The following is a 21,356-nucleotide window of genomic DNA, read 5'->3' as shown; positions in this document are numbered from 1 at the left end:
TTATATGGTATTACGTTATAACGTATTACGTTATATGGTATAACGTTATAACGTATTACCTTATATAGTATAACGTCATATGGTATAACGTTATAACGTATTACGTTATATGGTATTACGTTATAACGTATTACCATATAACGTATAACGTTATAACGTGTTACGTTATATGGTATATCGTCAAATGGTATAACGTTATAACGTATTACGTTATACGGTGTTACGTCAACACGTATTACGTTATATGGTATTACGTTATAACGTATTACGTTATATGGTATAACGTTATAACGTATTACGTTATATGATATTACGTTATAACGTATTACGTTATATGGTATAACGTTATAACGTATTACGTTATATGCTATAACGTCATATGGTATAACGTTATAACGTATTACGTTATATGGTATTACGTTATAACGTATTACGTTATGTGGTATAACGTTATAACGTATTACGTTATATGATATTACGTTATAACGTATTACGTTATATGGTATAACTTTATAACGTATTACCTTATATGGTATAACGTCATATGGTATAACGTTATAACGTATTACGTTATAAGGTATCACGTTATAACGTATTACGTTATATGGTTTTAGGTTATAACGAATTACGTTATATGGTATAACGTTATAACGTATTACCTTATATGGTATAACATCATATGGTATATCGTTATAACGTGTTACGTTATATGGTATAACGTCATATGGTATAACGTTATAACGTATTACGTTATATGGTATTAGGTTATAACGAATTACGTTATATGGTATAACGTTATAACGTATTACCTTATATGGTATAACATCATATGGTATATCGTTATAACGTGTTACGTTATATGGTATAACGTCATATGGTATAACGTTATAACGTATTACGTTATATGGTATCACGTTATAACGTATTACGTTATATGGCATAACGTTATAACGTATTACGTTATATGGTATTACGTTATATGGTATAACGTTATAACGTATTACGTTATATGGTATTACGTTATATGGTATTACGTTATAACGTATTACGTTATATGGTATAACGTCGTATGGTATAACGTGGTAACGCATTACGTTATATGGTGTAACGTCGTATGGCATAACGTTATAACGTATTACGTTATATGGTATTACGTTATAACGTATTACGTTATATGGTATAACGTTATAACGTATTACGTTATATGGTATAACGTCATATGGTATAACGTTATAACGTATTACGTTATATGGTATTACGTTATATTTTATTACGTTATAACGTATTACGTTGTATGGTATAACGTTATAACGTATTACCTTATATGGTATAATGTCATATTGCATAACGTTATAACGTATTACGTTATAGGGTATTACGTTATAACGTATTACGTTATAGGGTATTGCGTTATAACGTATTACGTTATATGGTATAACGTTATAACGTTATAACGTATTAGGTTACATGGTATTACGTTATAACTTATTACGTTATATGGTATAACGTTATAACGTATTACGTTATATGGTATAACGTCATATGGTATAACGTTATAACGTATTGCGTTATATGGTATTAGGTTATAACGAATTACGTTATATGGTATAACGTTATAACGTATTACCTTATATGGTATAACATCATATGGTATATCGTTATAACGTGTTACGTTATATGGTATAACGTCATATGGTATAACGTTATAACGTATTACGTTATATGGTATCACGTTATAACGTATTACGTTATATGGCATAACGTTATAACGTATTACGTTATATGGTATAACGTCATATGGTATAACGTTATAACGTATTACGTTATATGGTATTACGTTATATGGTATTACGTTATAACGTATTACGTTATATGGTATAACGTTATAACGTATTACCTTATATAGTATAACGTCATATGGTATAACGTTATAACGTATTACGTTATATGGTATTACGTTATAACGTATTACCATATAACGTATAACGTTATAACGTGTTACGTTATATGGTATATCGTCAAATGGTATAACGTTATAACGTATTACGTTATACGGTATTACGTCAACACGTATTACGTTATATGGTATTACGTTATAACGTATTACGTTATATGGTATAACGTTATAACGTATTACGTTATATGATATTACGTTATAACGTATTACGTTATATGGTATAACGTTATAACGTATTACGTTATATGCTATAACGTCATATGGTATAACGTTATAACGTATTACGTTATATGGTATTACGTTATAACGTATTACGTTATATGGTATAACGTTATAACGTATTACGTTATATGATATTACGTTATAACGTATTACGTTATATGGTATAACTTTATAACGTATTACCTTATATGGTATAACGTCATATGGTATAACGTTATAACGTATTACGTTATAAGGTATCACGTTATAACGTATTACGTTATATGGTATTAGGTTATAACGAATTACGTTATATGGTATAACGTTATAACGTATTACCTTATATGGTATAACATCATATGGTATATCGTTATAACGTGTTACGTTATATGGTATAACGTCATATGGTATAACGTTATAACGTATTACGTTATATGGTATTAGGTTATAACGAATTACGTTATATGGTATAACGTTATAACGTATTACCTTATATGGTATAACATCATATGGTATATCGTTATAACGTGTTACGTTATATGGTATAACGTCATATGGTATAACGTTATAACGTATTACGTTATATGGTATCACGTTATAACGTATTACGTTATATGGCATAACGTTATAACGTATTACGTTATATGGTATAACGTCATATGGTATAACGTTATAACGTATTACGTTATATGGTATTACGTTATATAGTATTACGTTATAACGTATTACGTTATATGGTATAACGTTATAACGTATTACCTTATATAGTAGAACGTCATATGGTATAACGTTATAACGTATTACGTTATATGGTATTACGTTATAACGTATTACCATATAACGTATAACGTTATAACGTGTTACGTTATATGGTATATCGTCAAATGGTATAACGTTATAACGTATTACGTTATACGGTGTTACGTCAACACGTATTACGTTATATGGTATTACGTTATAACGTATTACGTTATATGGTATAACGTTATAACGTATTACGTTATATGATATTACGTTATAACGTATTACGTTATATGGTATAACGTTATAACGTATTACGTTATATGCTATAACGTCATATGGTATAACGTTATAACGTATTACGTTATATGGTATTACGTTATAACGTATTACGTTATATGGTATAACGTTATAACGTATTACGTTATATGATATTACGTTATAACGTATTACGTTATATGGTATAACGTTATAACGTATTACCTTATATGGTATAACGTCATATGGTATAACGTTATAACGTATTACGTTATAAGGTATCACGTTATAACGTATTACGTTATATGGCATAACGTTATAACGTATTACGTTATATGGTATAACGTCATATGGTATAACGTTATAACGTATTACGTTATATGGTATTACGTCATAACGTATTACGTTATATGGTATATCGTTATAACGTATTACGTTATATGGTATAACGTCATATGGTATAACGTTATAACGTATTACGTTGTATGGTATTACGTCATAACGTATTACGTTATATGGTTTACCGTTATAACGTATTACGTTATATGCTATAACGTCGTATAGTATAACGTTATAACGCATTACGTTATATGGTATTACGTTATATGGTATCACGTTATAACGTATTACGTTATATGGCATAACGTTATAACGTATTACGTTATATGGTATTACGTCATAACGTATTACGTTATATGGTATATCGTTATAACGTATTACGTTATATGGTATAACGTTATAACGTTATAACGTATTACGTTATATGGTATTACGTTATATGGTATTACGTTATAACGTATTACGTTATATGGTATAACGTTATAACGTATTACCTTATATGGTATAACGTCATATGGTATAACGTTATAACGTATTACGTTATAGGATATTACGTTATAACGTATTACGTTATATGGTATAACGTTATAACGTATTACGTTATATGGTATTACGTTATATGGTATTACGTTATAACGTATTACGTTATATGGTATAACGTCGTATGGTATAACGTGGTAACGCATTACGTTATATGGTGTAACGTCGTATGGCATAACGTTATAACGTATTACGTTATATGGTATTACGTTATAACGTATTACGTTATATGGTATAACGTTATAACGTATTACGTTATATGGTATAACGTCATATGGTATAACGTTATAACGTATTACGTTATATGGTATTACGTTATATGGTATTACGTTATAACGTATTACGTCGTATGGTATAACGTTATAACGTATTACCTTATATGGTATAATGTCATATTGTATAACGTTATAACGTATTACGTTATAGGGTATTACGTTATAACGTATTACGTTATAGGGTATTGCGTTATAACGTATTACGTTATATGGTATAACGTTATAACGTTATAACGTATTAGGTTACATGGTATTACGTTATAACTTATTACGTTATATGGTATAACGTTATAACGTATTACGTTATATGGTATAACATCATATGGTATATCGTTATAACGTGTTACGTTATATGGTATAACGTCATATGGTATAACGTTATAACGTATTACGTTATATGGTATCACGTTATAACGTATTACGTTATATGGCATAACGTTATAACGTATTACGTTATATGGTATAACGTCATATGGTATAACGTTATAACGTATTACGTTATATGGTATTACGTTATATGGTATTACGTTATAACGTATTACGTTATATGGTATAACGTTATAACGTATTACCTTATATGGTATAACGTCATATGGTATAACGTTATAACGTATTACGTTATATGGTATTACGTTATAACGTATTACCATATAACGTATAACGTTATAACCTGTTACGTTATATGGTATAACGTCAAATGGTATAACGTTATAACGTATTACGTTATACGGTATTACGTCAACACGTATTACGTTATATGGTATTACGTTATAACGTATTACGTTATATGGTATAACGTTATAACGTATTACGTTATATGATATTACGTTATAACGTATTACGTTATATGGTATAACGTTATAACGTATTACGTTATATGATATTACGTTATATCGTATTACGTTATATGGTATAACGTTATAACGTATTACCTTATATGGTATAACGTCATATGGTATAACGTTATAACGTATTACGTTATAAGGTATCACGTTATAACGTATTACGTTATATCGCATAACGTTATAACGTATTACGTTATATGGTATAACGTCATATGGTATAACGTTATAACGTATTACGTTATATGGTATTACGTCATAACGTATTACGTTATATGGTATATCGTTATAACGTATTACGTTATATGGTATAACGTTATATGGTATAACGTTATAACGTATTACGTTGTATGGTATTACGTCATAACGTATTACGTTATATGGTTTATCGTTATAACGTATTACGTTATATGCTATAACGTCGTATAGTATAACGTTATAACGCATTACGTTATATGGTATTTCGTTATATGGTATCACGTTATAACGTATTACGTTATATGGCATAACGTTATAACGTATTACGTTATATGGTATTACGTCATAACGTATTACGTTATATGGTATATCGTTATAACGTATTACGTTATATGGTATAACGTTATAACGTTATAACGTATTACGTTATATGGTATTACGTTATATGGTATTACGTTATAACGTATTACGTTATATGGTATAACGTTATAACGTATTACCTTATATGGTATAACGTCATATGGTATAACGTTATAACGTATTACGTTATAGGATATTACGTTATAACGTATTACGTTATATGGTATAACGTTATAACGTATTACGTTATATGGTATTACGTTATATGGTATTACGTTATAACGTATTACGTTATATGGTATAACGTCGTATGGTATAACGTGGTAACGCATTACGTTATATGGTGTAACGTCGTATGGCATAACGTTATAACGTATTACGTTATATGGTATTACGTTATAACGTATTACGTTATGTGGTATAACGTTATAACGTATTACGTTATATGGTATAACGTCATATGGTATAACGTTATAACGTATTACGTTATATGGTATTACGTTATATGGTATTACGTTATAACGTATTACGTCGTATGGTATAACGTTATAACGTATTACCTTATATGGTATAATGTCATATTGTATAACGTTATAACGTATTACGTTATAGGGTATTACGTTATAACGTATTACGTTATAGGGTATTGAGTTATAACGTATTACGTTATATGGTATAACGTTATAACGTTATAACGTATTAGGTTACATGGTATTACGTTATAACTTATTACGTTATATGGTATAACGTTATAACGTATTACGTTATATGTTATAACGTCATATGGTATAACGTTATAACGTATTACGTTATGTGGTATCACGTTATAACGTATTACGTTATATGGCATAACGTTATAACGTATTACGTTATATGGTATAACGTCATATGGTATAACGTTATAACGTATTACGTTATATGGTATTACGTCATAACGTATTACGTTATATGGTATATCGTTACAACGTATTACGTTATATGGTATAACGTCATATGGTATAACGTTATAACGTATTACGTTGTATGGTATTACGTCATAACGTATTACGTTATATGGTTTATCGTTATAACGTATTACGTTATATGCTATAACGTCGTATAGTATAACGTTATAACGTATTACGTTATATGGTATTACGTTATATGGTATCACGTTATAACGTATTACGTTATATGGCATAACGTTATAACGTATTAAGTTATATGGTATTACGTCATAACGTATTACGTTATATGGTATATCGTTATAACGTATTACGTTATATGGTATAACGTTATAACGTTATAACGTATTACGTTATATGGTATTACGTTATATGGTATTACGTTATAACGTATTACGTTATATGGTATAACGTTATAACGTATTACCTTATATGGTATAACGTCATATGGTATAACGTTATAACGTATTACGTTATAGGATATTACGTTATAACGTATTACCATATAACGTATAACGTTATAACGTGTTACGTTATATGGTATATCGTCAAATGGTATAACGTTATAACGTATTACGTTATACGGTATTACGTCAACACGTATTACGTTATATGGTATTACGTTATAACGTATTACGTTATATGGTATAACGTTATAACGTATTACGTTATATGATATTACGTTATAACGTATTACGTTATATGGTATAACGTTATAACGTATTACGTTATATGCTATAACGTCATATGGTATAACGTTATAACGTATTACGTTATATGGTATTACGTTATAACGTATTACGTTATATGGTATAACGTTATAACGTATTACGTTATATGATATTACGTTATAACGTATTACGTTATATGGTATAACTTTATAACGTATTACCTTATATGGTATAACGTCATATGGTATAACGTTATAACGTATTACGTTATAAGGTATCACGTTATAACGTATTACGTTATATGGTATTAGGTTATAACGAATTACGTTATATGGTATAACGTTATAACGTATTACCTTATATGGTATAACATCATATGGTATATCGTTATAACGTGTTACGTTATATGGTATAACGTCATATGGTATAACGTTATAACGTATTACGTTATATGGTATTAGGTTATAACGAATTACGTTATATGGTATAACGTTATAACGTATTACCTTATATGGTATAACATCATATGGTATATCGTTATAACGTGTTACGTTATATGGTATAACGTCATATGGTATAACGTTATAACGTATTACGTTATATGGTATCACGTTATAACGTATTACGTTATATGGCATAACGTTATAACGTATTACGTTATATGGTATAACGTCATATGGTATAAAGTTATAACGTATTACGTTATATGGTATTAGGTTATAACGAATTACGTTATATGGTATATCGTTATAACGTATTACCTTATATGGTATAACGTCATATGTTATATCGTTATAACGTCTTACGTTATATGTTATAACGTCATATGGTATAACGTCATATGGTATAACGTTATAACGTATTACGTTATATGGTATCACGTTATAACGTATTACGTTATATGGTATTACGTTATATGGTATTACGTTATAACGTATTACGTTATATGGTATAACGTTATAACGTATTACCTTATATGGTATAACGTCATATGGTATAACGTTATAACGTATTACGTTATAGGATATTACGTTATAACGTATTACCATATAACGTATAACGTTATAACGTGTTACGTTATATGGTATATCGTCAAATGGTATAACGTTATAACGTATTACGTTATACGGTATTACGTCAACACGTATTACGTTATATGGTATTACGTTATAACGTATTACGTTATATGGTATAACGTTATAACGTATTACGTTATATGATATTACGTTATAACGTATCACGTTATATGGTATAACGTTATAACGTATTACGTTATATGCTATAACGCCATATGGTATAACGTTATAACGTATTACGTTATATGGTATTACGTTATAACGTATTACGTTATATGGTATAACGTTATAACGTATTACGTTATATGATATTACGTTATAACGTATTACGTTATATGGTATAACTTTATAACGTATTACCTTATATGGTATAACGTCATATGGTATAACGTTATAACGTATTACGTTATAAGGTATCACGTTATAACGTATTACGTTATATGGTATTAGGTTATAACGAATTACGTTATATGGTATAACGTTATAACGTATTACCTTATATGGTATAACATCATATGGTATATCGTTATAACGTGTTACGTTATATGGTATAACGTCATATGGTATAACGTTATAACGTATTACGTTATATGGTATTAGGTTATAACGAATTACGTTATATGGTATAACGTTATAACGTATTACCTTATATGGTATAACATCATATGGTATATCGTTATAACGTGTTACGTTATATGGTATAACGTCATATGGTATAACGTTATAACGTATTACGTTATATGGTATCACGTTATAACGTATTACGTTATATGGCATAACGTTATAACGTATTACGTTATATGGTATAACGTCATATGGTATAAAGTTATAACGTATTACGTTATATGGTATTAGGTTATAATGAATTACGTTATATGGTATATCGTTATAACGTATTACGTTATATGGTATAACGTTATAACGTAATAACGTATTACGTTATATGGTATTACGTTATATGGTATTACGTTATATGGTATTACGTTATATGGTATTACGTTATAACGTATTACGTTATATGGTATAACGTTATAACGTATTACGTTATATGGTATAACGTTATAACGTTATAACGTATTACGTTATATGGCATAACGTTATAACGTATTACCTTATATGGTATAACGTCATATGGTATAACGTTATAACGTATTACGTTATATGGTATTACGTCATAGCGTATTACGTTATATGGTATATCGTTATAACGTATTACGTTATATGGTATAACGTTATAACGTTATAACGTATTACGTTATATGGTATTACGTTATATGGTATTACGTTATATGGTATTAGGTTATAACGAATTACGTTATATGGTATAACGTTATAACGTATTACCTTATATGGTATAACATCATATGTTATATCGTTATAACGTCTTACGTTATATGTTATAACGTCATATGGTATAACGTCATATGGTATAACGTTATAACGTATTACGTTATATGGTATCACGTTATAACGTATTACGTTATATGGCATAACGTTATAACGTATTACGTTATATGGTATAACGTCATATGGTATAACGTTATAACGTATTACGTTATATGGTATTACGTCATAACGTATTACGTTATATGGTATATCGTTATAACGTATTACGTTCTATGGTATAACGTTATAACGTTATAACGTATTACGTTATATGGTATTACGTCAACACATATTACGTTATATGGCATAACGTTATAACGTATTACGTTATATGGTATTACGTTATAACGTGTTACGTTATATGCTATAACGTCATATGGTATAACGTTATAACGTATTACGTTATAGGGTATTACGTTATAACGTATTACGTTATATTGTATAACGTTATAGCGTATTACGTTATATGATATTACGTTATAACGTATTACGTTATATGGTATAACGTTATAACGTATTACGTTATATGGTATATCGTCATATGGTATAACGTTATAACGTATTACGTTATATGATATTACGTTATAACGTATTACGTTATATGGTATAACGTTATAACGTATTACCTTATATGGTATAACGTCATATGGTATAACGTTATAACGTATTACGTTATAAGGTATCACGTTATAACGTATTACGTTATATGGCATAACGTTATAACGTATTACGTTATATGGTATAACGTCATATGGTATAACGTTATAACGTATTACGTTATATGGTATTACGTTATATGGTATCACGTTATAACGTATTACGTTATATGGCATAACGTTATAACGTATTACGTTATATGGTATTACGTCATAACGTATTACGTTATATGGTATATCGTTATAACGTATTACGTTATATGGTATAACGTTATAACGTTATAACGTATTACGTTATATGGTATAACGTTATAACGTTATAACGTATTACGTTATATGGTATTACGTTATATGGTATTACGTTATAACGTATTACGTTATATGGTATAACGTTATAACGTATTACCTTATATGGTATAACGTCATATGGTATAACGTTATAACGTATTACGTTATAGGATATTACGTTATAACGTATTACGTTATATGGTATAACGTTATAACGTATTACGTTATATGGTATTACGTTATATGGTATTACGTTATAACGTATTACGTTATATGGTATAACGTCGTATGGTATAACGTGGTAACGCATTACGTTATATGGTGTAACGTCGTATGGCATAACGTTATAACGTATTACGTTATATGGTATTACGTTATAACGTATTACGTTATATGGTATAACGTTATAACGTATTACGTTATATGGTATAACGTCATATGGTATAACGTTATAACGTATTACGTTATATGGTATTACGTTATATGGTATTACGTTATAACGTATTACGTCGTATGGTATAACGTTATAACGTATTACCTTATATGGTATAATGTCATATTGTATAACGTTATAACGTATTACGTTATAGGGTATTACGTTATAACGTATTACGTTATAGGGTATTGCGTTATAACGTATTACGTTATATGGTATAACGTTATAACGTTATAACGTATTAGGTTACATGGTATTACGTTATAACTTATTACGTTATATGGTATAACGTTATAACGTATTACGTTATATGTTATAACGTCATATGGTATAACGTTATAACGTATTACGTTATGTGGTATCACGTTATAACGTATTACGTTATATGGCATAACGTTATAACGTATTACGTTATATGGTATAACGTCATATGGTATAACGTTATAACGTATTACGTTATATGGTATTACGTCATAACGTATTACGTTATATGGTATATCGTTACAACGTATTACGTTATATGGTATAACGTCATATGGTATAACGTTATAACGTATTACGTTGTATGGTATTACGTCATAACGTATTACGTTATATGGTTTATCGTTATAACGTATTACGTTATATGCTATAACGTCGTATAGTATAACGTTATAACGTATTACGTTATATGGTATTACGTTATATGGTATCACGTTATAACGTATTACGTTATATGGCATAACGTTATAACGTATTACGTTATATGATATTACGTCATAACGTATTACGTTATATGGTATATCGTTATAACGTATTACGTTATATGGTATAACGTTATAACGTTATAACGTATTACGTTATATGGTATTACGTTATATGGTATTACGTTATAACGTATTACGTTATATGGTATAACGTTATAACGTATTACATTATATGGTATAACGTCATATGGTATAACGTTATAACGTATTACGTTATAGGATATTACGTTATAACGTATTACCATATAACGTATAACGTTATAACGTGTTACGTTATATGGTATATCGTCAAATGGTATAACGTTATAACGTATTACGTTATACGGTATTACGTCAACACGTATTACGTTATATGGTATTACGTTATAACGTATTACGTTATATGGTATAACGTTATAACGTATTACGTTATATGATATTACGTTATAACGTATTAAGTTATATGGTATAACGTTATAACGTATTACGTTATATGCTATAACGTCATATGGTATAACGTTATAACGTATTACGTTATATGGTATTACGTTATAACGTATTACGTTATATGGTATAACGTTATAACGTATTACGTTATATGATATTACGTTATAACGTATTACGTTATATGGTATAACTTTATAACGTATTACCTTATATGGTATAACGTCATATGGTATAACGTTATAACGTATTACGTTATAAGGTATCACGTTATAACGTATTACGTTATATGGTATTAGGTTATAACGAATTACGTTATATGGTATAACGTTATAACGTATTACCTTATATGGTGTAACATCATATGGTATATCGTTATAACGTGTTACGTTATATGGTATAACGTCATATGGTATAACGTTATAACGTATTACGTTATATGGTATTAGGTTATAACGAATTACGTTATATGGTATAACGTTATAACGTATTACCTTATATGGTATAACATCATATGGTATATCGTTATAACGTGTTACGTTATATGGTATAACGTCATATGGTATAACGTTATAACGTATTACGTTATATGGTATCACGTTATAACGTATTACGTTATATGGCATAACGTTATAACGTATTACGTTATATGGTATAACGTCATATGGTATAAAGTTATAACGTATTACGTTATATGGTATTAGGTTATAACGAATTACGTTATATGGTATATCGTTATAACGTATTACGTTATATGGTATAACGTTATAACGTTATAACGTATTACGTTATATGGTATTACGTTATATGGTATTACGTTATAACGTATTACGTTATATGGTATAACGTCATATGGTATAAAGTTATAACGTATTACGTTATATGGTATTAGGTTATAACGAATTACGTTATATGGTATAACGTTATAACGTATTACCTTATATGGTATAACGTCATATGGTATAACGTTATAACGTATTACGTTATATGGGATTACGTCATAACGTATTACGTTATATGGTATATCGTTATAACGTATTACGTTATATGCTATAACGTCGTATAGTATAACGTTATAACGTATTACGTTATATGGTATTACGTTATATGGTATTACGTTATATGGTATTACGTTATAACGTATTACGTTATATGGTATAACGTTATAACGTATTACGTTATATGGTATAACGTTATAACGTTATAACGTATTACGTTATATGGCATAACGTTATAACGTATTACCTTATATGGTATAACGTCATATGGTATAACGTTATGACGTATTACGTTATATGGTATTACGTCATAGCGTATTACGTTATATGGTATATCGTTATAACGTATTACGTTATATGGTATTACGTTATATGGTATTACGTTATATGGTATTAGGTTATAACGAATTACGTTATATGGTATAACGTTATAACGTATTACCTTATATGGTATAACATCATATGTTATATCGTTATAACGTCTTACGTTATATGTTATAACGTCATATGGTATAACGTCATATGGTATAACGTTATAACGTATTACGTTATATGGTATCACGTTATAACGTATTACGTTATATGGCATAACGTTATAACGTATTACGTTATATGGTATAACGTCATATGGTATAACGTTATAACGTATTACGTTATATGGTATTACGTCATAACGTATTACGTTATATGGTATATCGTTATAACGTATTACGTTCTATGGTATAACGTTATAACGTTATAACGTATTACGTTATATGGTATTACGTCAACACGTATTACGTTATATGGCATAACGTTATAACGTATTACGTTATATGGTATTACGTTATAACGTGTTACGTTATATGCTATAACGTCATATGGTATAACGTTATAACGTATTACGTTATAGGGTATTACGTTATAACGTATTACGTTATATTGTATAACGTTATAGCGTATTACGTTATATGATATTACGTTATAACGTATTACGTTATATGGTATAACGTTATAACGTATTACGTTATATGGTATATCGTCATATGGTATAACGTTATAACGTATTACGTTATATGGTATTACGTCATAACGTATTACGTTATATGGTATATCGTTATAACGTATTACGTTATATGCTATAACGTCGTATAGTATAACGTTATAACGTATTAGGTTATATGGTATTACGTTATATGGTATTACGTTATAACGTATTACGTTATATGGTATAACGTTATAACGTATTACCTTATATGGTATAACGTCATATGGTATAACGTTATAACGTATTACGTTATAGGGTATTGCGTTATATGGTATAACGTTAGAACGTATTACGTTATATGGTATCACGTTATAACGTATTACGTTATATGGCATAACGTTATAACGTATTACGTTATATGCTATATCGTCATATGGTATAACGTTATAACGTATTACGTTATATGGTATTACGTTATAACGTATTACGTTATATGGCTTAACGTTATAACGTATTACGTTATATGGTAGAACGTCATATGGTATATCGTTATAACGTATTACGTTATATGGTATTACGTCATAACGTATTACGTTATATGGTATATCGTTATAACGTATTACGTTATATGCTATAACGTCGTATAGTATAACGTTATAACGTATTAGGTTATATGGTATTACGTTATATGGTATTACGTTATAACGTATTACGTTATATGGTATAACGTTATAACATATTACCTTATATGGTATAACGTCATATGGTATAACGTTATAACGTATTACGTTATAGGGTATTACGTTATAACGTATTACGTTATATGGTATAACGTTATAACGTACTACCTTATATGGTATAACGTCATATGGTATAACGTTGTAGCGTATTACGATATATGGTATAACATTATAACGTATTACGTTACATGGTATTACGTCAAAACGTATTACGTTATATGGTATAACGTTATGAAGTTATAACGTATTAGGTTATATGGTATTACGTTATAACTTATTACGTTATATGGTATAACGTTATAACGTATTACGTTATATGGTATAACGTCATATGGTATAACGTCATATGGTATAACGTTATAACGTATTACGTTATATGGTATCACGTTATAACGTATTACGTTATATGGCATAACGTTATAACGAATTACGTTATATGGTATAACGTCATATGGTATAACGTTATAACGTATTACGTTATATGGTATTACGTCATAACGTATTACGTTATATGGTATATCGTTATAACGTATTACCTTATATGGTATAACGTCATATTTTATAACGTTATAACGTATTACGTTATAGGGTATAACGTCATGTGGTATAACGTTATAACGTATTACGTTATATGGTATTACGTCATAACGTATTACGTTATATGGTATATCGTTATAACGTATTACGTTATATGCTATAACGTCGTTTAGTATAACGTTATAACGTATTACGTTATATGGTATTACGTTATATGGTATTACGTTATATGGTATTACGTTATAACGTATTACGTTATATGGTATAACGTTATAACGTATTACCTTATATGGTATAACGTCATATGGTATAACGTTATAACGTATTACGTTATAGGGTATAACGTCATGTGGTATAACGTTATAACGTATTACGTTATATGGTATTACGTCATAACGTATTACGTTATATCTTATAACGTAGTAACGTATTACGTTATATGCTTTAACGTCATATGGTATAACGTAATAACGTATTACGATATATGGTATAACGTCATATGGTATAACGTCATATGGTATAACGTTATAACGTATTACGTTATATGGTATCACGTTATAACGTATTACGTTATATGGCATAACGTTATAACGTATTACGTAATAGGGTATAACTTCATGTGGTATAACGTTATAACGTATTACGTTATAAGGTATTACGTCATAACGTATTACGTTATATCTTATAACGTAGTAACGTATTACGTTATATGCTTTAACGTCATATGGTATAACGTAATAACGTATTACGATATATGGTATAACGTCATATGGTATAACGTCATATAGTATAACGTTATAACGTATTACGTTATATGGTATCACGTTATAACGTATTACGTTATATGGCATAACGTTACAACGTATTACGTTATGTGGTATAGCGTCATATGGTATTACGTTATATGGTATAACGTCATATGGTATAACGTTATAACGTATTACGTTATATGGTATTACGTCATAACGTATTACGTTATATGGTATATCGTTATAACGTATTACGTTATATGGTATAACGTTATAACGTTATAACGTATTACGTTATATGGTATTACGTTATATGGTATTACGTTATAACGTATTACATTATATGGTATAACGTAATAACGTATTACCTTATATGGTATAACGTCATATGGTATAACGTTATAACGTATTACGTTATAGGGTATTACGTTATAACGTATTACGTTATATGGTGTAACGTTATAACGTATTACGTTATATGGTATAACGTCATGTGGTATAACGTTATAACGTATTACGTTATATGGTATTACGTCACAACGTATTACGTTATATCTTATAACGTAGTAACGTATTACGTTATATGCTATAACGTCATATGGTATAACGTCTTAACGTATTACGATGTATGGTATAACGTCATATGGTATAACGTCATATGGTATAACGTTATAACGTATTACGTTATATGGTATCACGTTATAACGTATTACGTTATATGGCTTAACGTTATAACGTATTACGTTATATGGTATAACGTCATATGGTATAACGTTATAACGTATTACGTTATATGGTATTAGGTTATAACGTATTACGTTATCTGGTATAACGTTATAACGTATTACCTTATATGGTATAACGTCATATGGTATATCGTTATAACGTGTTACGTTATATGGTATAACGTCATATGTTGTAACGTCATATGGTATGACGTTATAACGTATTACGTTATATGGTATAACATTATAACGTATTACGTTATATGCTATAACGTCATATGGTATAACGTTATAACGTATTACGTTATAGGGTATTACGTTATATGGTATAACGTTAGAACGTATTACGTTATATGGTATCACGTTATAACGTATTACGTTATATGGCATAACGTTATAACGTATTACGTTATATGCTATATCGTCATATGGTATAACGTTATAACGTATTACGTTATATGGTATTACGTTATAACGTATTACGTTATATGGCTTAACGTTATAACGTATTACGTTATATGGTAGAACGTCATATGGTATAACGTTATAACGTATTACGTTATAGGGTATTACGTTATATGGTATAACGTTAGAACGTATTACGTTATATGGTATCACGTTATAACGTATTACGTTATATGGCATAACGTTATAACGTATTACGTTATATGCTATATCGTCATATGGTATAACGTTATAACGTATTACGTTATATGGTATTACGTTATAACGTATTACGTTATATGGTTTAACGTTATAACGTATTACGTTATATGGTAGAACGTCATATGGTATAACGTTATAACGTATTACGTTATATGGTATTACGTCATAACGTATTACGTTATATGGTATATCGTTATAACGTATTACGTTATATGCTATAACGTCGTATAGTATAACGTTATAACGTATTAGGTTATATGGTATTACGTTATATGGTATTACGTTATAACGTATTACGTTATATGGTATAACGTTATAACGTATTACGTTATATGGTATAACGTTATAACGTACTACCTTATATGGTATAACGTCATATGGTATAACGTTGTAGCGTATTACGATATATGGTATAACATTATAACGTATTACGTTACATGGTATTACGTCAAAACGTATTACGTTATATGGTATAACGTTATGAAGTTATAACGTATTAGGTTATATGGTATTACGTTATAACTTATTACGTTATATGGTATAACGTTATAACGTATTACGTTATATGGTATAACGTCATATGGTATAACGTCATATGGTATAACGTTATAACGTATTACGTTATATGGTATCACGTTATAACGTATTACGTTATATGGCATAACGTTATAACGAATTACGTTATATGGTATAACGTCATATGGTATAACGTTATAACGTATTACGTTATATGGTATTACGTCATAACGTATTACGTTATATGGTATATCGTTATAACGTATTACCTTATATGGTATAACGTCATATTTTATAACGTTATAACGTATTACGTTATAGGGTATAACGTCATGTGGTATAACGTTATAACGTATTACGTTATATGGTATTACGTCATAACGTATTACGTTATATGGTATATCGTTATAACGTATTACGTTATATGCTATAACGTCGTTTAGTATAACGTTATAACGTATTTCGTTATATGGTATTACGTTATATGGTATTACGTTATATGGTATTACGTTATAACGTATTACGTTATATGGTATCACGTTATAACGTATTACGTTATATGGCATAACGTTATAACGTATTACGTTATAGGGTATAACTTCATGTGGTATAACGTTATAACGTATTACGTTATAAGGTATTACGTCATAACGTATTACGTTATATCTTATAACGTAGTAACGTATTACGTTATATGCTTTAACGTCATATGGTATAACGTAATAACGTATTACGATATATGGTATAACGTCATATGGTATAACGTCATATAGTATAACGTTATAACGTATTACGTTATATGGTATCACGTTATAACGTATTACGTTATATGGCATAACGTTACAACGTATTACGTTATATGGTATAACGTCATATGGTATTACGTTATATGGTATAACGTCATATGGTATAACGTTATAACGTATTACGTTATATGGTATTACGTCATAACGTATTACGTTATATGGTATATCGTTATAACGTATTACGTTATATGGTATAACGTTATAACGTTATAACGTATTACGTTATATGGTATTACGTTATATGGTATTACGTTATAACGTATTACATTATATGGTATAACGTAATAACGTATTACCTTATATGGTATAACGTCATATGGTATAACGTTATAACGTATTACGTTATAGGGTATTACGTTATAACGTATTACGTTATATGGTGTAACGTTATAACGTATTACGTTATATGGTATAACGTCATGTGGTATAACGTTATAACGTATTACGTTATATGGTATTACGTCACAACGTATTACGTTATATCTTATAACGTAGTAACGTATTACGTTATATGCTATAACGTCATATGGTATAACGTCTTAACGTATTACGATGTATGGTATAACGTCATATGGTATAACGTCATATGGTATAACGTTATAACGTATTACGTTATATGGTATCACGTTATAACGTATTACGTTATATGGCTTAACGTTATAACGTATTACGTTATATGATATAACGTCATATGGTATAACGTTATAACGTATTACGTTATATGGTATTAGGTTATAACGTATTACGTTATCTGGTATAACGTTATAACGTATTACCTTATATGGTATAACGTCATATGGTATATCGTTATAACGTGTTACGTTATATGGTATAACGTCATATGTTGTAACGTCATATGGTATAACGTTATAACGTATTACGTTATATGGTATAACATTATAACGTATTACGTTATATGCTATAACGTCATATGGTATAACGTTATAACGTATTACGTTATATGGTATTACGTTAGAACGTATTACGTTATATGGTATAACGTTATAACGTATTACGTTATATGATATTACGTTATAACGTATTACGTTATATGGTATAACGTTATAACGTATTACCTTATATGGTATAACGTCATATGGTATAACGTTATAGCGTATTACGTTATATGGTATAACATTATAACGTATTACGTTATATGGTATAACGTTATAACGTATTACGTTATATGCTATAACGTCATATCGTATAACGTTATAACGTATTACGTTATATGGTATTACGTTATAACGTATTACGTTATATGGTATAACGTTATAACGGATTACGTTATATGATATTAAGTTATAACGTATTTATATGGTATAACGTTATAACGTATTACCTTATATGGTATAACATCATATGGTATATCGTTATAACGTGTTACGTTATATGGTATAACGGCATATGGTATAACGTCATATGGTATAACGTTATAACGTATTACGTTATATGGTATCACGTTATAACGTATTACGTTATTTGGCATAACCTTATAACGTATTACGTTATATGATATTACGTTATAACGTATTACGTTATAACGTATTACGTTATATGGCATAACGTTATAACGTATTACGTTATATGGTATACCGTCATATGGTATAACGTTATTACGTATTACGTTATATGGTATTACGTCATAACGTATTACGTAATATGGTATATCGTTATAACGTATTACGCTATATGCTATAACGTCGTATAGTATAACGTTATAACGTATTACGTTATATGGTATAACATTATAACGTATTACGTTATATGGTATAACGTTATAACGTATTACGTTATATGCTATAACGTCATATCGTATAACGTTATAACGTATTACGTTATATGGTATCACGTTATAACGTATTACGTTATATGGCATAACGTTATAACGTATTACGTTATATGGTATAACGTCATATGGTATAACGTTATAACGTATTACGTTATATGGTATTACGTTATATGGTATTACGTTATAACGCATTACATTATATGGTATAACGTTATAACGTATTACCTTATATGGTATAACGTCATATGGTATAACGTTATAACGTATTACGTTATAGGGTATTACGTTATAACGTATTACGTTATATGGTATAACGTTATAACGTATTACGTTATATGGTATAACGTCATGTGGTATAACGTTATAACGTATTACGTTATATGGTATTATGTCATAACGTATTACGTTATATGGTATATCGTTATAACTTATTACGTTATATGGTATAACGTTATAACGTTATAACGTATTACGTTATATGGTATTACGTTATATGGTATTACGTTATAACGTATTACATTAT

The sequence above is a fragment of the Bombus huntii genome, chromosome 2 (genome assembly GCF_024542735.1).
Source record: "Bombus huntii isolate Logan2020A chromosome 2, iyBomHunt1.1, whole genome shotgun sequence".
NCBI classification, from domain to species: Eukaryota; Metazoa; Arthropoda; class Insecta; order Hymenoptera; family Apidae; genus Bombus; species Bombus huntii.
Note: the sequence above shows the minus strand (reverse complement) of the source record.